This window comes from Eschrichtius robustus, chromosome 10, assembly GCF_028021215.1.
Source record: "Eschrichtius robustus isolate mEscRob2 chromosome 10, mEscRob2.pri, whole genome shotgun sequence".
Classification (NCBI taxonomy): Eukaryota; Metazoa; Chordata; class Mammalia; order Artiodactyla; family Eschrichtiidae; genus Eschrichtius; species Eschrichtius robustus.
The window spans coordinates 95420179-95447565 of record NC_090833.1 but is presented as its reverse complement, the minus strand read 5'-3'; the positions used below and the strand labels follow the sequence as shown (position 1 = coordinate 95447565).

Here is a 27387-nt window from a genome sequence, read left to right as displayed (position 1 = left end):
TGGTGCTGTATAAAGTACTTTAACCTTGAGATGAAAGTTAAAATTTGTTAACAATATACAAAGAAGGAAACTGACTATAAGGACACAAAGTTTGGGTGGGAGTAAAAGAATAGATGTTTAGAACTACAAGGTTTCTATGTAGCCTTCAGCTAACCACAAAGAAAAGGCCTACTATAAATAAACAAAAGATAAAGAGAAAAGGATCAAAGTAAATCATTACAAAAAAAAGATCAAACAACAATGAAATAAAGCTACAGAGAAAGAGGACAAAACAGCTGCAAAACACACATAAGACAATTAACAAAACAGCAATAGTAAGTCCTTACTGATTGATAATTAGTTTAATATAAATGGATTAATCTTCCCAATCAAAAGGCATAGAGTGGCTGAATGGATATACAAACAATATCCAACCTTATGTTACCTACAAGAGACTCATTTTAGATTAAAAGACACATACAGGCTCAAAGTGAAGGGATGGAAAAAGATACTCCATGCAAATGGCAACCAAAACAAAGTGAGAGTTCCTATATGCATAACAGACAAAATAGACATTAAGTCAAAAATTGTCTGTATAGACAAAGAAGGTTTCTATATGATAATAAAAGAGTCAACTCAACAGGAGGATATAACAATTATATATGCATCCAGCATCAGAGCACATAAAGCTCTAAAGGAAATATTGAAATTAAATGGAGAAATTGATTGCAGTACACGAATAGTAAGGGACTTCAATAACCCAGTTACAATAATGGATAGAACACCCAGACGGAAAATCAATCAACAAACATGACTTGAACAACACTATGGACCATATGGTCCTTACAGACATATACAAAACACTTCATCCAACAGCAGCACATACACGTTCATTTCAAGTACACACACAACATTCTCCAGAATAGATAATATGTTAGGCCACAATCAAGTCTTAACAAATTTAAGAAGTCTGAAATAATTTCAAGTATCTTTTCTGATCACAATGGTATGAAACTAGAAATCCCATAATAGTAACAAAACAGGAATATCTGCACGTCCCTGGTGGCACAGTGCTTTAAGAATCTGCCTGTCAATGCAGGGGACATGGGTTCAATCCCTGGTAAGCAAAGATCTCACATGATGCAGAGCAACTAAGCCCGTGCACCACAACTACTGAGCCTGCGCTCTAGGGCCCATGTGCCGCAACTACTGAACCCGAGTGCTGCAACTACTGAAGCCTGCGCACCTTAAAGCCTGTTCTCCGCAACAAGAAAAGCCACTGCAATCAGAAGCCTGTGCACCACAACAAAGAGTAGCCCCTGCTCACTGCAACTAGAGAAAGCCTGCATGCAGCGACAAAGACGCAACACAGCAAAAAATTAAATTAAAAACAAAATTCTAATAAAGAAAAGAAAACAAGAAAATTTACCAATATGTGGAAACTAAACAATATACTCTTTTCCCTCGTTCCACTTTTATTGAGATATAACTGCCATAGAGCCCTGCATAAGTTTTAGGTGTACAGCATAAAGATATGACTTATGTACATCAAGAAATGATTACCACAGTAAGTTTAGTGAACATCATCTCATATGGCCACAAAATAAAAGAAAAAGAAAAAAATGTTTTCCTTGTGATGAGAACTCTTAGGATTTACTCTCTTAACCTTCATACATAACACACAGCAATGTTAATTATATTTATCATGTTGAATAATACAGTCTTGAGCAACCATTGGGTCAAAGAGAAAATCAAAAGGGAATTTTAAAAGAATCTTGACACAAACTAAAATGAAACACAACACACCAAGATTTATGGGATGCAGCAAAAGCAGTACTACAGGAGATGTTTGTAGTGATAAATGCATACATTAAAGGAGAAGTAAAACCTCAAGTGAACAATCTCACTTTATGCCTCAAGGAACTAGAGAAAGAAGAAAAAAGTAATCTCAAATTTGGCAGAAGGAAGGAAACAGTAAAGATTAGAGCAGAAATAAATCAAATAGAGAATAGAGAAACAATAGAAAATAGAAACAAAACTAAGTGGTGTTTTTTGGAAAGATAAACTTGAAAGACTCTTGACTACACGAATTAGGAAAAAAATACAAAAGACAACTCAATAAAATCAGAAATGAAAGAGGAGACAATACAAGTGATGCCTCAGAAATAAAGGAATCATAAGGGTCCATTATCAATTATGCCAACAAATGTGATAATCTAGAAGAAATGGATAAATTCCTACAAACATACAACCTACCAACACTGAATCAAGATAACACAGAAAGTCTGAACAGTCCAATAACAAATAAGGAGATTGAATCAATAATTAAAAAAAAAAAAACAAAATAGAAAATCGAGGACCAGATGGCTTCCCTGGTGAATTTTGCCAAATATTTGAAGAATTACTACCAATCCTTTTCAAACTCATTCAAAAAATTGGATAGGAGGGAACACTTCCAAACTAATTTTACAAGGTTAGCATTACCCCGATACCAAAGCCAGACACAGGCACTAGAAGAAAAGAAAATTACAGCCAATATCTTTGATAGACATAGATGCAAAAATCCTCAACAAAGTATTAGCAAACCAATTTTAACAATAAATTTAAATTATTATACCCCATGCTCAAGTCAGATTTATTTCTGGGATGCAAGTATGGTTCAACATACACAAATCAACCAATGTGATACACCACACTAACAAAATGAAGGAAAAATCATATGATCATCTCAATAGAGGCAGAAAAGGATTTGACAAAATTCAACATCCTTTCATGATAAAAACTCTAAACAAATTAGGTGTAGAAGGAATGTACCTCAACACAATAAAGGCATATGAAAAAGAAAAGACCACAGCAAACATCTTACTCAACAGTGAAAAACTAAAAGCTGTCCCTCTAATATCAGGAAGAACGCAAGAATGTCCACACTTACCACTTCTATTCAACATAGCACTGGAAGACGGAGGAATTAGGCAAGAAAAAGAAATAAAATGCATCCAAATCAGAAAGGAAGAAATAAAATTACCTCTGTTTGCAGATGACATGATCATACATGTAGAAAATCCTAAAGATTCAACAACAACAGCAATAAAAACTGTTAGAGGGGCTTCCCTGGTGGTGCAGTGGTTGAGAATCTGCCTGCCAATGCAGGGGACACGGCTTCGAGCCCTGGTCTGGGAAGATCCCACATGCCACGGAGCACATGGGCCCGTGAACCACAGCTACTGAGCCTGCACGTCTGGAGCCTGCGCTCCGCAACAAGAGGCCGCGATAGTGAGAGGACCGCGCACCGCGATGAAGAGTGGTCCCCGCTTGCCACAACTAGAGAAAGCCCTCGCACAGAAATGAAGACCCAACACACCCAATCATAAATAAATAAAAACCAAAAAACTGTTAGAACTCATAAGTGAGTTTAGTAAAGTTGCAGGATATAAAATCAGCATATAGAAGTCATTATACAAAAGGAATGACCTACCCAAAAAAGGAAATTAAGAAAACAACCCCATTCTTAATTTCATTACAAAGAATAAAATACTTAGGAATAAATTTAGCCAAAGGGGTGAAAGATCTCTACATTGAAAAGTATAAAAAATGGATGAGGAAAATTAAAGATGACACTGATAATATGGAAAGACATCCCATGTTCATGAACTGGAGGATTTACTATCATTAAAATATCCATACTACCCAAAGTGATCCACATATTCAATGCAATCCCTATTAAAATCCCAATGGGGGACTTCCCTGGTGGTGCAGTGCTTAAGAATCCACCTGCCAATGCAGGGGACACGGGTTGGAGCCCTGGTCCAGGAAGATCCCACATGCCGTGGATCAACTAAGTCCACACGCCACAACCACTGAGCCTGCGCTCTAGAGACTGTGAGCCACAACTCCTGAAGCCCGCGCACCTAGAGATCGTGCTCTGCAATGAGAGGAGCAACTGCAATGAGAAGCCGGAGCACCACAACAGAGTAGCCCTCACTCGCCTCAACCAGAGAAAGCCCACGCTCAGCAACAAAGACCCAACGCAGCCAAAAATAAATAAATAAATTAAATAAATTTAGTTTTAAAAATGGGCAAAGGACTTGAATAGACATTTCTCCAAAGGAGGCATATAAATGGCCAACAGATGTATGAAAAGGTGCTCAACATCACTAACTGTCAGAGAAATGCAAGTCAAACCACAATGAGATATCACCTCACACCTGTTACAATGGCAATTATCAAAAAGACAAAAGATAACAAGTGTTGATGAGGATGTGGAGAAAAGGGAACCCTCGTGCATTTCTGTTGGGTATGTAAATTGATACATTAAAAATACAACTACCTTATGACGCAGCAATACCACTTCTGGGTATACAGCAAAAGGAAATGAAATTGGTATCGTGAAGAGACATATGCACTTCCATGTTTACTTTTCACAGTAGCCAAGATATTGGATCAACTGAAGTGTCTGTAGATTCATGAATAGATAAATAGAGTGTGGTATATAAACAGGCATATCTCGTTTTATTGTGCTTTGCCGATACTACGTTGTCTACAGATTGAAGGTTTGTGGCAATCCTGCATTAAGTCCATTGGTGCCATTTTCCCAATTAGCATTACTTTAAAATTAAGGTATAAACATTGGTTTTTTAGACATAATGCTATCGCCTATTAACATACTATAATATAGTATACACATAAGTTATTTATTTATTTATTTATTTATTTATTTATTTATTTATTTTTGGTTGTGTTGGGTCTTCGTTTCTGTGCCAGGGCTTTCTCTAGTTGCGGCGAGCGGGGGCCACTCTTCATCGTGGTGCGCGGACCTCTCACTATAGCGGCCTCTCTTGTTGCGGAGCATCGGCTCCAGACGCGCAGGCTCAGTAATTGTGGCTCACGGGCCCAGTTGCTCTGCGGCATGTGGGATCTTCCCAGATCAGGGCTCGAACCCGTGTCCCCTGTATTGGCAGGCGGATTCTCAACCACCGCACCACCAGGGAAGCCCTACACATAAGTTTTATATGCACGGGTAAACCAAAAAATTCATGTGGCTTGTTTTGTTGCAATATTTGCTTTATTTTGGTGGTCTGGAACCAAACCTGCAATATATCCAAGGTAGGCCTGTATACGATGGAATATTATTCCGCCTTTAAAATGAAGGAAATGCTGCTATTTGTGACAACATGGATGAACCTGAAAGAGATTATGTTAAGTGAAATAAGCCAGATACAGAAAGACAGCTACAAACACTTCATGATGCTGCTTTTACGTGGAATCTGAAATAGTCATAGATGTGGGGTGCAGAACAGTGGTTGACAGTAGATGAGGGGATGGGAAAATTGGCAGGTATTGATCACGAGCTACAAAGTTTCAGTTATGCAAGGTGAATAATTTCTGGAAATCTAGTGTACAACAATGTGCATATAGTTAACAATGCTGTATTGTGTACTTGTAATTTGCTAAGAGGGTAGATCTGAAGTGTTCTCACCATAAAGAAAGAAAAAAGAAAGTGGTAATTATATGAGGTGATGGATATGTGAATTGGCTTGATTGTGGCAATTATTTCAAAAATGTATATGCATATCAAAACATCAAGTTGTATATCTTAAATATATATTTTTATTTCTCTATTATACCTCATTAAAGATGGGAAGAAGAAAGAAATGAGGTAATGATACATACTACAATATGGGTGAACCTTGAAAATTATGCTATGTGAAAGAAGCCAGACATAAATGGTCACATACTGTATAATTTACACTTATATGAAATATCCAAATAGATGTCTCTATAGAGACAGAAAGCAGATTGGTGACTGCCCAGGGGTTAGGTAGAAGAAAGCATGGGTAGGTCTTCCGTTTACAGCGATAAAAATATTTTTGAACCACGTAGAAGTAAGGGTTGCACAACATGGTGAAGGTACTAAATGCTATTGAATCGTGCGAGTTAAAACGGTTAATTTTATCTCTGTAAAAAGTAAAACTTCTCCCCAAGTTACGTTTAGTTAATTTACTGTGTCCTGACAAGTTTTAATATGAATCATATCGTTAAGAAGAAACAGCCTCAATTCACACCAAATAAACATTCAGTTTAACGAGGTATCTCTTTTCTAATGGTTTTTTTAATGCCCTAACTTTAGCATACTACCCCATCCCTATTGTTGTGGTAGAGCAAATGGCATGAACCAGAGGTGGAAACCTAAATCAGACCTTAGAACTCTAACTGAATTTTTGAGACCATGCAACGGCGGGGTTTACGTGTTTTTGCTTCAACATGTTTGTACCTACAATTTTTTATCTTGTTCTACCTGACTTTTTAAAATCTTTAATTCATTTACCTTAAAATATGTAAATAGTTTATAAAAAGCAAGTAAATATCTATATATTGCTAGAAAAGAGATAATTTAATGATGAGCTTTCTTTATTCGTCATATTTTATACTGTTAGAAGAATGAGGCTATCAACTGAATTCTGTCCCCCCAAAATTCATATACTCAAGATCTAACAAAGTGATGGTATTTGGAGATGAGGCCTTTGGCAGGTAATTAGATTAAATGATGTCATGAGGATTAGGCTCTATTAGTGCCCCTAGAAGAGGAAACCAGAGAGTTTTTTCTGTCTCTCTCCACCATGTGAGGACACAGTGAAAAGACAGTTGTCTGCAAGCCAGGAAGAGAGCCCTCACCAGGCACTGAATTGGCCAGCACCGTGATCTTAGACTTCCAAGCCTCTAGAACTGTGAGTTATTAAAGTCACCAAGCCTATAGTATTACGTTATGGCAGCTTGAGCTATAAGAGTACTAAATGGAAGAGACATGGAGGAACCCTAAACACATATTGCTAAATGAAAGAGGCCAAACTGAAATGGATACATACTGTATGATTTCAGCTATATGACATCCTGGAAAATGTAGGGCACTTAAACTATTCTGTATGATACTGTAATGGTCAATGCTTGTCATACATTCGTCAAAACCCATAGGATATGCAACAGAGTAAACTGTAATGTAAACTATGGATATTAGTTAATAGGAATGTATGAACTTTGGCTCATCAATTGTAAAAAATGCCCCACACTAATGCAAGACGTTAATAATAGGGGAAACTTTGGTTTGGGGAATAGATGTGAGGGGGTGTATGGGAACTCTATACTCTGCTCAAATTCTCTTTAAACTTAAAACTACTCTAAATATAGGCTACCAATTTATTTAAACAAAATAAATCTAAGTTGCCTCATCATATTGTGAGGTTATTACCATCTTACAGTTTTTCTATTTGACCTACTTCTTTAATGTTCATTTCTATCTTCTTTTATCCTTGTAAAAAATATATCAAATGTTTTGTACTATTTCACCTCCCAGCCTATTATCTTTTTAGTTATATGTCTTTCACAAACTTTCATTGGAAACTACATTCGATATCCTTGACTTATTACACTCTATGCCCATTACTATTTTCACCACCTCCCTAGTAATGCTTGAACCTTGGCTATGACCGATTGGCACCTCTGGACAAATAGTTTCTGCTCTATTTTCTGTCTTCTGTCCTTCTGGGCCACTTCTATCTACCATCATTACCCAAAGAACTGACTTTACAGATTCTATATGCCAGTGTGTAAGACTTGCAGTGTTTTAAGAAGTATCCCAACTTCATGATGATGATTTGGGGTCATTACCAAAGCACTCGGGATCATACATACTATCTTAAGGTAGTTTTATAGGACAACGCACATTGGTATTTTCCTCCTATTAACAGAGTAGGAAACTGTGGGTTGATCTGCAGCGATTTTGATTAAGAAAGCAGGATATGAACTCTGCTTCTTTGCTGGGGTACTTGGCACTGCTCCTTCTCTTGCTGGGACATATTTTGCGCCTTTACAGCCTGGCATCTAGGCGTCCTGATCAGACTAATGTTTGGCTTTATTGGATACGTTGACCAGTCTGATTGCTATTCTGGTACATACAGGGTACTTGGTCATGGTTGCTCACCTCTGAACCTCAGCTTCATCACCTGCAAAGTGCAACTAATAGCACATCCGCTTTGTGGGGTTTTTATGGATTTGGCAAGCGTCATAGTGCCTGGCACGTGCTAGAGACTCAGGTGATGCAGTAATTACCCAAATTTGCATTTTCAGTGGATCCTTCCCACCTGGAGAAGGTGACTCACAGCCTTGGGGGAGGAAGAGCAGGACAAACAGCAAGGGCAGCATGGGCCAAGGGAAGGAGGTGAGAACTGACATGCAAGGGGGCCTCATGCTGCTATCACCAGAGGGCCCAGAGTGAGCCAGGATGTGGGGAGAGACTGGTCGGTCAGTAAGACCATGCCAAGAAGGGCCGTGTGAGTGGGCTTAGCTTTTACCTTGTGGTAGAGGCCATCCAAAGCAGAAAGTGGAAGATGGGTAGGTATAGACTTCTCCCTTAGGAATTGTCCTCGGGGTCTGTTTATCTCTTGGCAGGGTCCGTTCAATGAGTTGGCCCCTCCAGCACATTCTAGAGAGGACTGGTCATGTCTGACCCTCTGGAGATACAGCCCTGACCTCCTGGCCACCTCACTGAGGAGAGGGCTCATGGGGGAATCAGCCTCACTCTGCATCTGTCCACCAGTCCTGCACCCTGGACTCCAGGACCACTCACTTGCAAGAGACACATCCAGCTGCCAGAGGAAGTGACATTTCCTGACTCATCTGGCTAAGAATGAGCAGAGTATTGCTGACCATTCCAGGGGAGTAGCTGCCACAGAAGATCAGGATGGGTCCAAGCCATAGAAGATCAGAAGGAACAAAGGTCAGCCCACGTGGGAGTTCACATGGGCGCCTCACAGTCACCAACATGCCCTCGAGTTTCCCTTCCAGCCCAACACACACTCCACCTGCCCACAGTCGCCTGTGCCACCATCACACAGCCCCACAGAGCTCCAAACATCCTCAAACACACAAACTCCCTACCTATAAGCAGATGCCTGTGTGCCCAGAACCCTCCTGCTCCAGTATACATGCACTACAAACCCCAATAAAATCACAGCCACAGTCTTGAATACAAAAACACACCCCCAACGGCCCCCGATAATCAAACACCTAAATCCTCATATCCCACAAAAATCCACCCAACCCCATATAACCCCCCAATGCAAACACACAAACCCTTCAACAATAGCCAAATACATTCAAACCAAACTCACATACTTCTTAATATAAGACAGAACCCCCAAAATCCAAATATAACACATACAGTCCCCCCACAGCTGTGAACATCCACGTATGTACAATGCCTCAGAAGCTGAGACAAACACAAAATACCATCAGAGAGACACAATGTTTCCAACCTTCTCCTAAATACTCCCCCCACAACACATGATGAACTCACACCCCCAATACAAACATACACCCATCTCCCTCTTGAGATACTATAAACAGCCTCTGTCACATCCCCTGATTATACACACACAGCTAGCAACCCCAATTTACACTGACAACCCCAGTCTCTGCAAATTCCTCCACACCAAAAATACACTCCCTAAACTCTTACCCTACAGGATGAGCATATGTATAACCCCTATACTCTGAATACACACAGATCCAACACACAAAACATTAAAATGCATACCCCTACCTCTTCTCAAGTGCCTGCACACAGAGCCTCAAAACACCCAGAACCAGCCCCACCACCCAGCCGCACCATGCTACACCAACCGTACACTCATAAAGGCACTCAGGCCCCTCATCTCTCCCCAGATCACACATACACAGTCTCTACACAGCTTTACTATTACCCCAAACCATCCTATACCCCAAACATACATCCATGAGTTCCCCACACAGCCCTAACCCATGACAGAGGCAGCTCTACCAGGGGCATCATGGCACCCCGAGCGGGCAAATGCCGCTGAGGTAAGTGCCTACTATGTTGCTGCAATTCTTGCTGCTGTTGCAAATCATCCCTTGACCCCACTGAGGCTGACTGGGACACCCTAAACGGGAAGTGGCAGCATATGAGTCAGGGAAGAGGAAAACTCCCTTCCAGGTATTCCCTGTCACCATCCATTGCACCAAAACATCGGATGACCAGCATGAACAAGAAACAGAGACATGTAACTATACCATGATAGAAATGCAAATTTTTCTAGAAAAAATTTCTCCAAGGGAAGGGGGAGAACTGTGTTCCCCCTAATTATAAAGCCATGCTGTTACAATTCAAAGAAACGTCAGATACAGTACAACAGGCATTGGACTGCATCCATGTTGTAGCTAGATATGAGAAAGATAATTTTTCTGAAGCCCCAAGTCTCACTTGCCACTAAAGGCACATGGGCCCCGCTGCCCCATCGGCCAGGAACCCAACAGAGGACCCTTAAGGGGTAGAGGGACTTCTGGGACCCTTACTGGTCTCCACCAAGGGGTGGTGCTTCACACAGCTCCATCCTTCATGGGATGACTAACAGACCTCCCTGTATTGGCAGCTCTGGAGATCGGGGTCCCTAATGACGTAACCTTGGGACAGCCCAAGCACAAGGTAGAAATTTTTGCTCAGGCGTTACAGACTCTTCAGCAGACTGGAGTGATGGGCAGCTGTCACCTCTCCGAATCCTGTACCCTGACCTCTGCCAGGGCCTCTGCCTTAGGGACCTGGCAGATCCCTGGAGCGTGGCCCTCCTCTGGGACAACTGCCCATATACTTCTCTAATTATCCTTGGGACACACATAAACAACCTTTCTTATGGCTCTCATTGACAACTGGAGCTCAAATTACAGTGCTTCCTGGGAAACCCTTCAATTATAAGCAAGGGCCACACGTTAGATTACAACGCATAATAGTCAGGGGAGTGGAAAGCATTCAGCTTCCATTGAATGTCACTACTGAAACAATCTTTATTAAAAATCTTGTAGTGGTGGTAGCCCCTTTGGCCCTACCTTTTCCCGTTACAGCTATGGATGCCTTGATGTACCGCAACGCCATTTGGAACAAACCCAAATCCCTGGTCTTCCTGGTGGAAGCTGAATATTGGGAGCCCATAAGACTGCCACCTAAGACAGCAAATATCCCCCAATAACATGTATGACAGGGGGCTGTGGGATTGCAGCCCAAAATTCAAAATTTATGACAAGAAGAAGTCATTAAACACACCATTTCTCCTTTTCAATTCCCCCATTTGGCTGCTATTAAAGCCTGCTATTAATGAGTGGCGCCTTATAAGCAACTACGGAAATATCAATGCTGATCCCCACTAGTAAGGCTCCCATTTCCAACACTGTCCAGTTAATTAAGGCTATCCAAAGGGCTCCAGGGAATTACTTTGCTGTGACAATCTAGCTATTATGTTCTATTCAGTACCAGTTATTGAGGAGTCCCAGCTGCAGTCTACTTTTACTGCAGAAGGCACCCAGTATGTTCTAACCTGTCTGCCTACTGGCTATCTTAACAGCCCAGCTATTGCCCACAGTCTTTGCTGGCAAGACCTGGTGTCCCCTTGCACCGTCTGGCACTATACTGATGTTCTAATCCAGAGCCCCTCAGGAGATTGGTGCACGAGGCCCTAACATGGTTGGTGACCCATCTATAACATACAGGTGGCCTACTGCCCCACAGAAAATTCAAGGGCTCTCCACAACTATTACATTTCTGGGCATTAACTGATCCTCTAAAAGCCAGGAAATTCCTCTTGCAGCTAAACCTCAGCTGTTAACTATTCAGCCCCCCAACACACTATAGCAAGCCCAACTCGTCTTACTTAGGTCTCTTCACACTTCGGAGGCAACAAATACCACACTTGTCCATCATTCGTAGACCCATTTATGCAGCCACGTACAAACCCTCCATATTTTACTGGTGAAGAGCTAAACAATAAGCTTTATAGCAGGCACAAAGGTCAATCAGTCAAGCCCTCCCACTGGTTCCCCCTGGCTGCTCCTTCTGGGCTGAGAATGGACTATGTGTCCCGGAGCCTTTGGACTAACACAGCTCCTCCTAGCTGCCTGTGGGCTTCTGGACCAGACGGCTGCTCTCTACACCACTACACCCCCTCAGAACCGATTTGGGAACTGGTTCGTTGGTTTTGGTCTTGGTTTGGTGTGCACTGATGCCAGAGTTTGCTTGCGTCTTTTGCGTTTTGGTGTACACAATGGGAAATACTCCATCTACCCTGAAGGAGAGCCCTTTGGGGCCTATATTAGATAAATGGGTGAAACATAGCCCTGAGCCTATGACTAAGAAACACATGATATACTATTGTAATAGGGTGCGGACCCAAAATATAGGATCAGAAGGGTGGTAGCCCCTGAATGGCTCACTCAACTTTTATAGGATCTCGCAGTTATAAGTGTTTCGCAAAACAGGAAGCTGCACCGGCAGTTGTTCCAACTGCCCACCCTCCCCCCCATGCCGCCATCACATTCACCACCTCCTGTTTCCCCTACCCACGGGGATCAAATAGAAGTTTCTGTGTGAACCCCTAGAGCACAGGAGCCGGATTTAGTATCACCATCTAAGACTCCACAGGCCACCCAATTTGGACCGGGAGCCACTTCCACAGCAGGGCAATTTCCCTTGTGCTGACAACCTATAAGAGGCCCGGCGACGCCCTTGGACTTGAGGCATCTGATTCCAATTTCCCCACAGGAGCCCCAGGGAACTTTGACAGTGGGGAACGAGTTGATTGACTCTCCAATAGATACCACTCCCCAAACCCTCCCTGTTTATCTTAAGAGGCTTGTAAATATTAAACAAAGGGGAAACAAAGTCATCCTAGGAAAAACTTGCCTGTATCTTTGAGATGCAAACGTCCTTTCTGGTCTTCTCTGGAACCGTCATCTCTGCCATCTTTTTAAAATGCATCTTTTTAAAAGAGGGTAAAGTAATTTAGAAATTGACTTATCAAGGATAAATAAAAAACCTAAGTGTCTTTTCTGTAAAAATTCAGCCATCTAGACAAGTGAGTTTGATTTTTTCCATCTGTGAGAAACGTAATTTGAATCCAACCTCTTTTTGGAAACTGAGGGGTTTCACATGGCTGTACCTGACTCCCTGCTGAAATTTGGAAATGACAACTATGACGTCTCTGTATGTTTGTGTCCTCATATGTGTCTTTGTCTTTGGATAACATTGCTGAGGTTGATTTGTGGATGAGCTCTATTTAATTGGCTTAAAGAAAAGTGAGCACTTACAAACCAAACTATTCTAAATACAAGAGAAATTGAGCTAAATGAGCTTCAGGTTCATGTGAACTGGGAAATAGTCAGTATTAATTAAGACCTGGTACTAACGTTCGTTTGTTGATCTAATTAATATAGACATGCTGTTAGAGTCATCAACATTAAGTATAATACTTTTATTGTGCCTAGGTTTAATATAAGCTAAATAAAATCTTGTTATATCTATTGCAAATTTGTCAGCAAGGAAATAACCTGATGTGAAGAAACTTTTAAGGAAAGAAAATGCAAATGAAATAAGAGCTTTAGGTGAACTTTTTAAAATACTTATCTTTTAGGAAGGTCTATCTAAAATTAGTCTCTCCAGATATTTGACCACTTGAAAGTCAGAATTGTGCTAAAATAAGTGACAGAAGGTTTATGGAAAGTGGACCCTGAAAAAAAGAGTTCTGTACGTGGTCAGGATTGACTAAGTTTAAAATAAGTTTAATTGAGTAAATAAATTTTAAAAGTAAGCTGGTGCAAAACTTGCATTTCGCTTTTCTCTCTGTTAAGAAGACAAGGTTTCTTAAGATTTTGGACTGCCTTTGATACCAGATTTTAAGTTTTTCTACCTTTTAAGAGATCTGTTCTGTACTTGCCTTTGAAATCTTTTATTGTTACTTTGGCTAACTGAATAACTATTGTTTCACAGTGACATGTGATCCTATCTGACTGTTTTAAACCCTTTTCTTATTTTTTGGACAAAACTTCCCAAATCAAATTATAATGAAGTTCCTTTGACCTTTAGCTAGCTTTGGGGTGCTTCAAAGGGCCCCTGAAACATCCCAAAGAGAGATATTTACTAATTAGGTTGACTTGGTATGTTGAATTACACGGGAAGTGTTGTCAAATAAGCAATAAATCTTCTTAGGTTACATTGTATGCCAAATGATACAGGTATTCTACAGATTATATGGAGTTCCTAAAATTTGGTATGTCCTGGTAAAATGTTACCAGTCAGAATTCTCTTTATTATCGGAAAGTGTTGCATGTCACCGCAGTAACCACGTTACTTTGTCAATTGCATCGTAATCAGATTTAAACGTGCCTTCTCTTTGTTTCTTTTCAAGTAGCCAAATGTATGTCTCAGCCCACTCATCTTTGTAAAAATAGACATAGAAGTCTTTCAAATGCTGTTTTAGCAGGAAGTTACTGATGTGTATGTGCCATTTACAGTGATTCTGTATATACTCCCCAGCTTCAAAAACACTTAGAACTGCTGCTGTGGTTTCTGGAAGAGTCAGTTGTTGGTTCCTCAATTACACCTGTGCAGCTCGGGTCTGAGTTTTTAAAGAATAGTTAACTTTTAAAGAAGTTTCTTTATCAAAAGAGCAGCTTGAGTTATAGCCATGGTTTTTGCTGGGTTAACATTGGCTTCAGTTAAATCGTTTCAATTATAAAGTAAGTATAACTATGGTGAAGAAGCTTGTCTCATTTTTAAATGCTGAATCACATTTTATTTCTTGAATTAATGCGATAGAAACGTCAAAATTCTGGACCACTGGAATATGCCAACTTTTTTGTTTTGGGGTTGTGTGTATAGTTTTTGTTGTGCTGATTTGTTTGCTTGTTTTTTAAAGAAACTGAAACTGCTGTCTGCTAGTGGAAGAAAATGCTTTGTTTTGCTCTGAAGATTCTGAAATTATTCAGGCATATCGTGGTTCATAGAGTACAAAGAATAATGCTAGTTAAATGCCAATGAACTATTTTTACTCTTTTTATACGAAATGTACAAATTTCGGGGGGGGGGTGGTGATGGTAGCAGTGGTGCCTCTTAACTACCTTATGTAAAACACTTGAACATTTTCATCAATATTGCCATCATCTGTTTAATACTCCCAGTATATTTTCTCAACGTGTTTACCTAAAGTTGTATGGAATGACATAATAAGCAATAAAATCTGAATTACACCCAAAAAAAAAAAAAAAAGTGCCGCCTTAAGTCTTTTGTCATTGTACACAGTTATGGTTTCACTCTGATGCCTTTGCAAAAATGCTTCCTCTTCAAGAAGATTTATAGAAGGGACCTTCGGATAAATACAAGTTTCTGGGTTTCAGACCATAAAGGTGAACTGGGTAAGATCTTGAAGAATTCTAATGGGAAACCTGATGGCTTCATAAAGCTGTTAACAAAAACGATTAGTTGCACATGACTGGGTAAACTGGTGACTATGGTTATAATTTTTATGGTTTCTATCTGAAAAATGACTGTTTTAAATCTGTGTTTTCCAGGTGTAAGCAAAACCCTCCCCTTAAACTAACTATGACTTACAGTAATTTGTTAAATTATACCCTTGTAAGCAGAATTGAAACATTTATCTTTTTCTCTCTACCTGGTTGATCCTGCCAGTAGTGTATGCCTGTCTCAAAGATTAAGCCGTGCATGTCTAAGTATGCACTGCTGGTACACTGAAACAGCGGATGGCTCACTAACTCAGTTATGGTACCTCTGGTCACTCGCTATTGCAATTGGAGTACAAGTAGTTATACTGATCATTGTTCTTTGTTTCCAGATTGTTTGCTCTTTGTGTCTCCCTGCTGCACTGTGTCTTTGTTAACGTTACTAGCTGCATTACTTATATCCTGTCTATTTTATAAGATTGGTGTCTCTTACAGTACCCAGTATGTAACCAGGCCTCCAACAATACTTCTATGGCTAAACATCTTGAGGAAATAGATCACACTTATAACATAAAATAATTGTAATAGTGTGATTCTAGGTATGGGAGGAAGAAACAAGGGAAAATGTCTCCTGGGTCATAATTAGATAGAGGATCCAGAGGATCTTTAATTATCAATAGGGCCTAATCCAAAAACTAGCACCTGGAGTGGCATATCAAGAATTCTCCCCTGACCTGGGATGAGCCTCCCAGCACCGTGGGACAAAATTTGATCCTGAAACGTCTCCCAAATATTGGTCAAAATCCTGACCAAGAGGAGAGGATCTGAGAAATGGATTATTTCCTGACACATCAGTCATTAGCGATTGCAGCCCTCCAACGTGAGCCGGTGAGCCCTGACGAAACTCAGGATATGAGAATATAGGATACAGGCCCCGGGTAGCTGAGGTACATATCAAATGAATGATTTCAGTGAGCCCAGACTCTTGCATCTTCCCATACATAGAAAACTGCCAAATTCCTTAACTTGAGATGCTGCTTCCCAGGCTTGAAGCTCTCAAAATTCCCGTCAAATAGATCATAACTCTTAACTTTTAGGCTGAGAATATTTTTTTAAGGCTACAGGTGTAAAGGAGACACTTTCCAGAGAGGAACAACAAAAAAAAAACAACGTTTGGAACACTGGCACCGATGGTGGACACTCCCGGAAAGTTCCATCTGACGAAGCAATTAGAAGGGCCGTCACCCCTTTTTCCACAAGACTGTGGAATGGACATTGACAGTAGGGAACTGGAACAGGGAGGAGCCAAATCTGACTACACGTTGGATCTGTTTCTTTGACTTTAACCTTTGCCTTCCGCTGCTTTTGTTCACTAAAAGGATACTGTCTGTACATAATGGCCTGCCTCGGGGAACCCTGTTCCTCTGCCTGAATGTTAAACCAAAGTGCCTTTGTTCAGGGAAACATACGGACTCTGTCCACCTGTGGATGGCTGCAATTAAGAAGAAATTAACACATCCCCTCCCTGAGGCTGGCCATTCCAGGGGATATTCGCAAAACTTATGGCCCTTTTACTTTACCTCCTCATCTCCTCCCCATCTCTGTGCTATAAAAGAAACTGGCATCCAAACCCCGATAAGATGGTTATTTTGAGACTTTAGTCCGCCATCTTCTCGGTCTGCTGGCTTTCCGAATAAAGTCATATTCCTTGCCTCAACACCTCATCTACGATTTATTGGCCTGTCGTGCAGCAAGCACAGCAAGCTTGGACTTGGTAACATCTTTACTCAGGACACGGTGTCACAAAATGGGACACTGTTTTCTGTTTGTTTGTTTTGTTTTTGTGTTTTGTGTTTGTTTTTGTTTTGGGCTGCGCCACGTGGCTTGCGGGATCTTAGTTCCTCGACCAGAGATCGAACCCGCGCTCCCTGCAGTGGAAGCTCGGAGTCCTAAGCAATGGACTACCAGGGAATTCCCATGGGACACTGTTACCTTGCAGTCATGGTCCTCACCTTTGTGAGACAGAGGTAGTAGTGTAGCAGGATTGAGAACGTTGTAAAGTTTAAGATAAAGATTAGGTGGTGAAAGCAGGATTTCACAGGAAGTGAATCTAGTGACACTTGCAGTGAAATGTTGTCAATTCAGAGTTAAGAAGACTGTGGACAATGTGTGGAGTTTGCAAATAAACTTCATTTTCTAGAGTCAAATCTGCCAAGGCTTCCACTAAATTTGCAGTTGTGGCTATAACCTTAAGACAACTGAGATAGGCATAAGCAACTGACTCAAATTGCATGCTATAATAGGCAAAAGGCCTATGTTTACTACCATGCTCACATAGTTCCGCGGGGCCTGATTATGCCATTCATGCACAAATCAAGTAAAAGGTTTTGAATAACCTAAAGTTAATCTATTAGGTAGAGATCTCTTTGCTAACTTAAAAGGGCTAATATATTTTGCCTCCAGTGGAGATCTCACCTTAAAGTTTCCGGATCAACCTGAACCTGATCATTTGGGTAACCCTAAGGCAGGCAGCTCTTGCAGTGCTTGTTTTAGCCTTATAAAAGCCTGCTTATGTTTATCTTCCCAAGCAAAGGATTCAGGGACTAAATCTTTAATAAGTTCATAGAGTGGAAGAGGTAACAGAGAAAAATTTGGAACCCAGAGCTTGCAATAACCAGCTAAACCTAGAAATCCACAATGCTAGCACTTAGTTGTGAGTCTAGGAAGTTCCTGTATCAGCCTAATTCTCTCTGGAGATAGCTGAATTCCTTCAGTGCTTAGATTATGTCCTAGGTAATGAACAGAGTCTAGAGATAATTGTAATTTTTCCTTTGTGTTCTTTCTCAGCTAACTGTTGCAGCAAATAAATGGAATCTTTTATGCATGCCTTATGGAATCTTTACAGTAGCTGAGTACAGCAGGAGGTTATCTCCATATGGTAAAAAGGTTGATTTCTCAGGGAACTAGAGGGTACTTAAATCTTGGTGAGGTACTTGGGAGAAAAAAGAAGGGGTCCCAGTGAACCCTTGAGGCATAAAAGTGCAGGTATATTGTTGATTGTTCCAAGTAAAGGCAGATAGATATTGGCTGTTGGGTCTCCGGGATGCTGAAGAAAGGTGAACAAAGGTCTCCAACAGTAAACCATTCCAAGTCAGTTGAATCTTGTGACAGAAGGGTGGCTAGGTTTGGAACAACAGGAAAACAGGGAATAACTATTTTTATTAACAGCTCCCAAGTCCTGGACAAATCGCCATCCTGCCAGGTTTCCAACCAGGCAAGATTGGCATGCTGCAGGGACGAGTACAGGAATGACTACCTCTCGGGAAATTAAGTTTTCTACAATAGGTGTGAGACCTTGTGTGACCGCAGGATTTAATAGTTGTTGAGGAAACCTAGGGAGAGGTTTAGCTACATCTATCTGAATCTTTATAGGTTTGCATTTTTTTATTCTTCTGATGTTAACACTGTCAGAAGTAGCCCCCAAATTTGCAGGCATCTCCACCAAATTAGAGAACTTTTGCTGAACTTCCTCTTTTATGTCCAGAACAGATTGTAAGGAACATAAATAATCAGGTTCAGGTTGATCAGGAAAGTTTAAGGTGAGATCTCCACTGGAGGCAAAATGTACTGGCCCTTTTAAGTTAGAAAAGAGATCTCTACTGAATAGATTAACTGGGGCTATATTGCATAGCAAAAAGGAATCTTGTTTGAGATAAAAATTCTCTCTGAACTTTATTAGGTACTCCCACTTTGGAAACATCCTCTTGACTCAGAGGGACCTGTTGTTCTTTGAGGGTGGGATTTAGAGTAGAAAGCACAGCTCTGGTTAGGGCTAGGGATAGGGTGTTAAAGGGTTAGGTAATTATGTTTACAGTTAGGGTTAGGGTTTAATGCAGATTTCAAAGTAAAATATGAGAGTAGGGTTTAAAGTAGAAAGCATAGCTCCAGGATCAACTAAAATTTGGCAGTTTTTCATCAATTTTCATTCTATTTTCCTCTGGGCTGTTTAAGGTAATTGCTGGTAATAGTTTACCAGAGAACCTCTGGAGTTCTGCCAACTAGGGGGGAGGGTCATGGGGGGCCCTCCCTTTGAGACAGATATGAGAGCATTTGTGAAGAGTCTGCATAGGACCTTTGAGGACACCTTTTTTTCTAGTGTCCTCACTGATTACAAATGAAACATCAACTTCGGGTCATCGAATTGATCATGGACCCCTAGGAGGTTGTAATGGGGGAGGCCTAGGTGTTATTTTGTGTCTCTTGCCTTAGAGCTGTTGTAACTGTAAGGCTATGAGCTTGGTGGATTTCTGTTTGTAATCTTGCTCCAAGGTCCTTTCAAAATGCTCAGCTACAGTCAGGAGTTCAGTCAGGCCTACAGCCTCCCAGCCTATTTTCTGCCCTTTTATCAATCCACTAATCTCAGAAGATAATCCATTTACAAAGAGGGCAGTTAAAGTAGGCTGAGTGGCCTTTTTATTGCTTGCAACCCCAAATGCTGTAAAAAGAGAGCCTACAAACTGGCTCTGAAGTCTTCCACAGATTCACCCCTCTTTTGTTTGTATGAGTGAATAACAGGCCAATCATTATTAGGCCAATTAATAATAGACCAAGTGTGAGCAGGGAAGATTTTAGGAATAGCTTATAAAAGGTTAGTTGTTATTCTGCAAGCCTCTTTAGGTTGAGGATCTTGAATATCATCCTAGGGATTATGTCATTTTGCTTCCCGCGTCCATTCTGGGGCTTCCCCCAGTCCTACCAACATGTGTACAAGCGGATAAAGATCTAGCAGTTTGGGGACATAGGCCGTGACAGTGACTCTAAATTCTTCAAAAAATGTTGGGAGTTCCTCCCTAGGTTTAGAGAATTCTTTGACTATAGCTCTCAGTTCAGTCTTTGACCAAGGGGTAAAGGACATCTGAGGGGGCTCACGTGCAACCTCAGCTAGTTTTACTTTAAATGGCAATTGTTAAATATTCTCTTGGGAATAGAAAAGTATTTCAGACAGAAAATGAGTAAAACAAGAGTACTCAGGTGAAAAAGGAAAGGGGGGGACAGTAGGAGTTAAATCTGCAGTCACATCCGTCCTATGGTCTTTTGTTTCAGGTACCTTTTGTCTCTTTAATTTTTCATTAGCTTTTTGTTCTAAGTCTCTAAATGAAGCTATTTTGGAATCTTGAAACCTTCTGTAAACTTTTACATACCAATTAAAGCAGGCATCTCATTCTCCCTGTCCAATTTGGGAAGCCTTGCTCTCCAGTGTTTTCCTCAAATGAACAATCTTGTCTAACTGGAACATTCCCCACAATGACCATTGTAATTCTAGATCAATATTAGTATAATTTTGAAATCTTTCTAAATATCTACAGCCTCCAGGACCATAGTTCTCAAATATAAAATAAGCAGGTGTGCCAGAAGCTGGCATTCTCAACTCTTTGGTGATAAAGGATCTCATTTCCTTAGCTAGCCTTTGTCAACCCAAAAGAACACACAAAAGAACTGCGCCTTAATATATCAGCAGTAACAAAGAGATGTTACTATGTCCTGGCCAAAAGAAGGCCTGGTATGCACCACCACCAATTCCCAGGGATCCGTGGACTGAGGAAAAAGATCCAACCAGCAAATCCCAAGGAATGGGGACTGCAAACTGATGCCAAACAAAATGGAGAACTATAGCCGCCACCAACAGTTCCAAGCATGGAAACTGAGGGCTGATTCCAAACAGATGGGGAAGTGCAGACTACACTGTCAGCAGTGCCCAACGTGGAATCCAGGGAACAAAATTAGGGGCTAGGGTTTACCACTCAAAAATATACTGGCAATAACCAAGAGATGTTACTGTGTCCTGGGAATTTCCATCTGAAAGGCTAGGGGTTTGGCCTCAGGGAGAATCCTCTACCAGCCAAACTGACCTGCCCTGTAAAGGAAAGCCAATTAGATTGCGAGCACAAACTCAATCAAAGAGAATGGAGCTCAAACCAAGAGGAGCTTACCAACAACCTTCAGGAATGGCAAGAAAGACAGTGAACTCAAAGGAGTTGTGGGCACCACACCTGTTTCTCCTTGTCCCAAATGTTATCAGAAATTTGCTTCAGATCCCATCACTGCCACCAATATATTTATCTTTTTCTTTTTAAAAAGATAAGCATTTAATCATAAAATCACCCTGTTAGCAAGAGGAATCATAAGAGTGGATTTTAGAAAAGTGCACATACAAATTTTTATACAGAACATTTCTGGAGGGATACATATTAAACCGTTAGTGGCCACCTCTGAATGCCACCAATGTATTAAAAAACAAAATTTAACTGAGTAAATTTGAAGATTTACTTTGAATTTTGAATAAATTGGCTTTATTAAACGATTCATGAATCAGGCAGCATCTCATCTGATAGAAAGGGAGATACTCCAACGGGTTACACGACATGGAAGGCTTTTTGTTTTTGGCCACGCCACATGGCATGTGGAAACCTTAGTTCCCCGACCGGGGATCGAACCCATGCCCCGTGCATTGGAAGAGCAGAGTCTTAGCCCCTGGACCATCAGGGAAGTCCCAGAAGGCTTTTAAAGTAAAGAGGGTGGGACAAGGAAAGAAAGTCATCATCAAGGGAAAAAATGAAAGTTCACTGGAGGAAAGTGAAACTTCAGGTGACAATGGCTTCTCATTGGCTAAACTGCGGAATTTTCTATTAGCTATTTCTATTTTCTATTTCTTGTTGCTGGCCAGGAAGGAAGTCTTCCCTCCTCCAGCTGGGGTAGTAAAGTGGTTGCACTTCCTGTTTGGGGTCAGTAAATGACCTCTTCCCGTTGGGGTAATTGATGATGAGTGACACGGCATGAGAGCTCCCTCTACGGGCCTTCCAGACTCCAATTCTAGTTGAGGTTTCCTTTTGTTAACACTCACAGCATGTTTTATTGGCAGGAGGATTCACAATGAGGGAGAAAAGGCCACAAGACTCACCATAAAGAAGGCTCAGAAATTCCTGGGTGGGTCCAAGGGAGGCACAAGGTGGCTGTGGGGTCAGCTGGTGGCCACAATGATCACATGGTTCCATCTGATGGGTTTGCAGCTCGATGTGGAATAGTGAATAAAAGGGTCAGTTCATCCTATCAGAGAAACATGAAACTGAGATAAGCTTCCCAATGCTAGAAGCATCATGAGCCTTCAGAAAAGAACAGAGAACATGTCTAAAGGGTTTGGGAACATCAGAGCCATATCTCCTTAGAGTGAGACTCCCCAGGCTCTCCAGGTCTCAGTCCCCAACTCTCCCTCAGGGACAAAGCCTCCTCACCTCTGTCCTTGTCAGCTCACTGATCCCTAGAGGTCCTGCCTATCCCTGAGGACTTAGGTTTCCATGGAGACAGGTTGGTTGAGACCTAGTGATACAGTTGACCAGCCTGATACGCAACAGTTCCCACCACCCTGGGGCAGTTGCGCTCAGGGACACGTGGCTCTGAACCCCATGTGGAGGGTGTCCTTGCACGTCAGCTGTGCCCCAGAAGAGCCAGTAACGCCTGTAGCTGTCCAACTGATTCTCAGGGTATTTTCCTGGGAGAGCCCTTGGTCATCTGACCTCCTATCCAGGAAGCCCCGTGACTTTCTGACTGCTGCCTATCACGCCAACAACACACCTGTGAAGGTTCTGCTCTGCATGGCCATCTGTCCACCAGGCCCCCCCTTCTAGGGACCCAGATGCTAGGACCACACAAATGCTGAAGGAGTGTCCACCTGCCTAAGGTACAGACACCCCTGTATCCATCTGCATGATTTCTACTGGGAATCAACAACATTTATGGGGATTCTTTGGCCCTAAAAACAGACCAACCTGATAGGAGCAATGCAGTGATTCACAATTACCAGGGTCAATGCACATATACAGGGGCCCATAGCCCCAGATGCCCCACTCACAATTCACATGGGTGTCCCATACGTACCCACCAATGCCCAAATATTCTTGCTTCATACATACATACATCCAAACACGCACATCAGTGGTGTGCTGGTAAGTGCTAAAAAACTCTCCGAGAAAGGTGGGAAAGACTTCACCTATGCTATCTACGTGGTATAAATATTCCCAGCATGACCAATTTCAAGCTACCCACCTGACATCACTGAACACAGAGCTGGGAAGAGATATGCACCATTGACTATCCCAGGATAGTATGAACCAGTTCCAGCACATCCCATACCTTTTCCTATGAATTTCTGCACACAATCCACTTACACCCCAAGTAGAACCCTCAACTCCCATCACAGATATATAACCAAAAGGATACCACATACACATATGTGTTTGTACATATACATATATATATATATATATATATATATATATATATATATATATATATATATCCTGAACATACACGTACATTTCTACCCTCACCCTGAATAAATACACAAACAGACTACCTCTTACTACCTAAATTTTTACAGACAAAACCTTACTCACCCTGAATATTCACATTCCACTCTCACAACTATATGTACACACACAACATGGGCCTGAAAACAAACACGTGCAACCAATATGCCATCCAGATGTACACACTGAATACCTAAACACACAGGCTCACCAAGTACACAAGTGTCTCATGGGCAACCCAAAAAAGACCCATATGCAATCCCACAGCCCTAAAATACATATACTCCAGGATTCCTGCACACACACATAACCTACACCGTCTACTGGTTTCCAAACACACAAACTAAACTCTCACATTCCCCAGAATACATACCCCAGAAGCCCCAGGAACTCAAAAACACACACAGCCACATATAACCTATATTTATCAAATACAGCTGACCCTTGAACAACTTGGGGGTTAGGGCGCCAACCCTCCATGCAGTGGTTCTGCATCCATGGATCGTGTAGTAGTCCTGTAGTATTTACCGGAAAAAACATCCACTATAAGTGGACCCGTGTGGTTCAAACGTGTGGTGTTCAAGGGTCAACTGTACATATAAGTCCACCTCACTAATACTGAGAACACACATACAAGCAACACCACTAAATTCTTCAGGCATTACATTTTGAAATAGACACATAGAGGACTCTAAGCCTCCTGATATACTCACAAATCACAAATACACACACCCACCAACTACTCATGAGTATACACCCCAAATGCTCAGACACACTCAAAACAGAAAAACACCAACAACCTCTGCAGTCTTACTAATATACATACACAATTCTCACACACCTATGGACACACACATGCAAATATTCCCAAGCCCTAAACATACAGATCCCCTCCCAAACACTATACATTATGCTACCTCTCCAGAATACAAGCTCCCCACCACTACCCCAACATATAAACTGTATATGTGTGTGGGGGTGTTTATATATATATATATATTTCTACCCTCACCCTGAATATATAGACAGACCACCTCTTACTCCTACCAAACACATGTATAAACACCCTAGCATTCTCCAAAGAAATACACTTTGAATACTCCTAACAACTCCATACCTTATGAACAAACTTTGATAATGCATGAACCTGATGATGGACACACACACAGATTAGAATACACAAGTAAGATACATGGAAGTGTCTCCAGCAAACCATTTATGAAACAACTTCCATATATCAAATGATCCCTAGCTATTAGGAGCCAGCTCACACATATGCAAGTACTAACAAATACCCGTATCACATATTTCTAATACATAGAAATGCAATTGTCCAACTTCCCTGTAGAAACATAGAACCCCACCTCTTTATCAGATACACATATACTCACTTCCCAAAATACATAAGCTTCAGAGGCTCCTACTGAAAATTACAAATGCACAGCCTCAGCAAATATTCCTCCAAGTGGCCATGCCCCTTGAATACACACACAAACTCATTTAACACATAACTCTCCACAAGTCCCAAATGCAACCACAATTACCCAGAACACTACAAATATGCAATAATATCACCCTATATGCCCTTTGTTCCAAATACACATACAGTACCACACTACTGGCATATACATGACCCCACATTCCCAACCTCTCACACAGAATTAACTCTGCCATCTTGCAGAATACAGAATCATACAAACACAACATACCTACATATACAACATCCACCAGTCCCATAAAATAGTCACAGACTTGCCCTCTACACATCCAAGTATACATAGACAGCTCCTGAAAATGCACACACACAAACACCCCATAACCATACAACATGCCCTGAATACACAAATGATCATCCTACATTCCCCAAATATACAAAATAAACAGACTGGACACCCAAAGTAATATACACCACTACTTTTCCTGACATTGCCCTTATGCATATGCAGACAATCCTTCCAAATCCACCATTAGACACACATAAATCCCCAAATTCATGGGTGAAAAAAACACATGTAAACATATTCCCCAAACACCTAATTACAAACACCTAACCACCAACTCCTTGAGTATGCCTGCGTCACATCTCAACACCCTCCAAGTACAACACTCACTCTTACACACTCTCACAAAAACACAGGCATGACCTCCCTTCAGACACAAACATCCACAGACAAAACCAACCCACACATTTGACTACATATCAGATTCCCACCAACCAATTAAATATGTACAGACCCCATCTATGCTTGCAAATCAATCATGATTTGACATCAGACTACAAATACACGTTAATTACCACATTCAGCAAAGTTGCTCCCATCACTGACAAAAGAATGCAGTTTGAACATAAGTGTTGATTGATGTTTTTATGATAAGAAGGAAGACACTAGTGAAACCATGAGTGTGTTCCTTCGATCTTCACTCATTTTCCAATCACCTGAGCTACACCTTTGGAACCAGATGAGGGTTTTCAACTCGCAAGAACGTCCCTCTAGCTTTTGTACTCTTCAGAACGCGCAGCCTAGAACGGCACCTGGGCACCTGTTTAATAGCTCACACACACTATTTCCCCCCGACTGTAGGCCCCGCAATCACTGAACCCTTCATGCAGCCGGCTCCCCAGCGGTGCGAATAACCCTGGGGTAAACCCCTCAAGGGAATCGAGCTCTATTGGGGCGTGAATCCACATTGTGGGGAGTCTCCTTACACGGACAAGGGCACAAAGAACCCACAGGGTGAACAACAGCGCAGAGCGGTGACACCTGAGGGGTGAAAAGTCCCCGTACCCCTTACCTCAGGGTTCCTGGAATTGACTCTCGAGGCCGCCATGACAGGCCCCGCCCCCGCCGGACGGCCGTTGGGGCCCCACCCTCCGCGCTCGCGCATGCGCTCCTGTCTTCCGGAGCCGACTGCCCCAACAGACGCCAGGGGCCGTGGGAGGACGGCGGTCCGCGTGCCTGAGAGCCCCGCCCCAGTGGGCGTGCGCAGGCGTGCTGGCGCGGGGCGCGTGGGGATCTGGTCCTGCAGCTCTCTGCCGGAGAGGAGAGAGGTGGCGTGTCGGGCACGCTGCGGAGCGTCTCTGGCGACGCTCCTCGCCGGGAACTTTCGTGCTGGTCTCTTCTTAAAACCAGCTCTTGTGAGATGTGCACTCGTGATTTTTCTATTGCACACGTGAAACCCATGCACTTAGCTACAAAGAGTTCTGAAGAGCTCCGCTCTAAGCACAGTAGCCTCAAATTGGGGCAAGTGCTTTCATGCCCTTTGGACTGCAGTTCCTTGGTTCTTGTTTATGCCTTTCAAAAAACAGTAGGTCCTTTTTCCTAGCAAGCCTGAAGTTTCCGTTAAAGAACAATTCTAGCAAAGAATTCAGACCTGGGAAACACTCTTAAGATACTGTCTCCTGACTCCGTTCCTAGAGTTTTTCCAAACGCATTTACTCTACTAGACTATTTTTTCTTAGTGTATTTAATACATGCAGGTTTTTCAATAAATGTTGATTCACAGGTGTTTCCTTTGTACGGTTTTTTTCTTTTTTTAAAAATAACTTTGAGAGAGAGTGGACAATCTGGGCCAATTTCAACACAGCAGGTAGTATGGGAACAATTTTCCTTTCCCTCCCTCCTTTTTTGTAATATCTTGCAGACTTTCAGTTGGCATTAAAAACAACAACAACAACAAAAATAGTAGCGGGATCAACTTACTGACCTGACTTTGTAATACTTCCCAAAGAAACTTCAATCATCAGATCCTCTTT

The 27387-nt window shown here is 41.7% G+C and overlaps 1 long non-coding RNA gene across 1 annotated transcript; it reads right to left on the bottom strand.

Moving 5' to 3' along the window:
• Positions 1-5066: 5066 nt before the first annotated feature.
• On the bottom strand, positions 5067-26520 carry LOC137770205 (uncharacterized). The gene is made up of 4 exons (XR_011075135.1): positions 26427-26520; positions 22229-22374; positions 12719-12793; positions 5067-5160 (listed from the first exon to the last, which is right to left on the bottom strand). It is a non-coding gene; the product is annotated as an uncharacterized lncRNA (long non-coding RNA).
• Between the last annotated feature and the right edge of the window lie 867 nt (positions 26521-27387).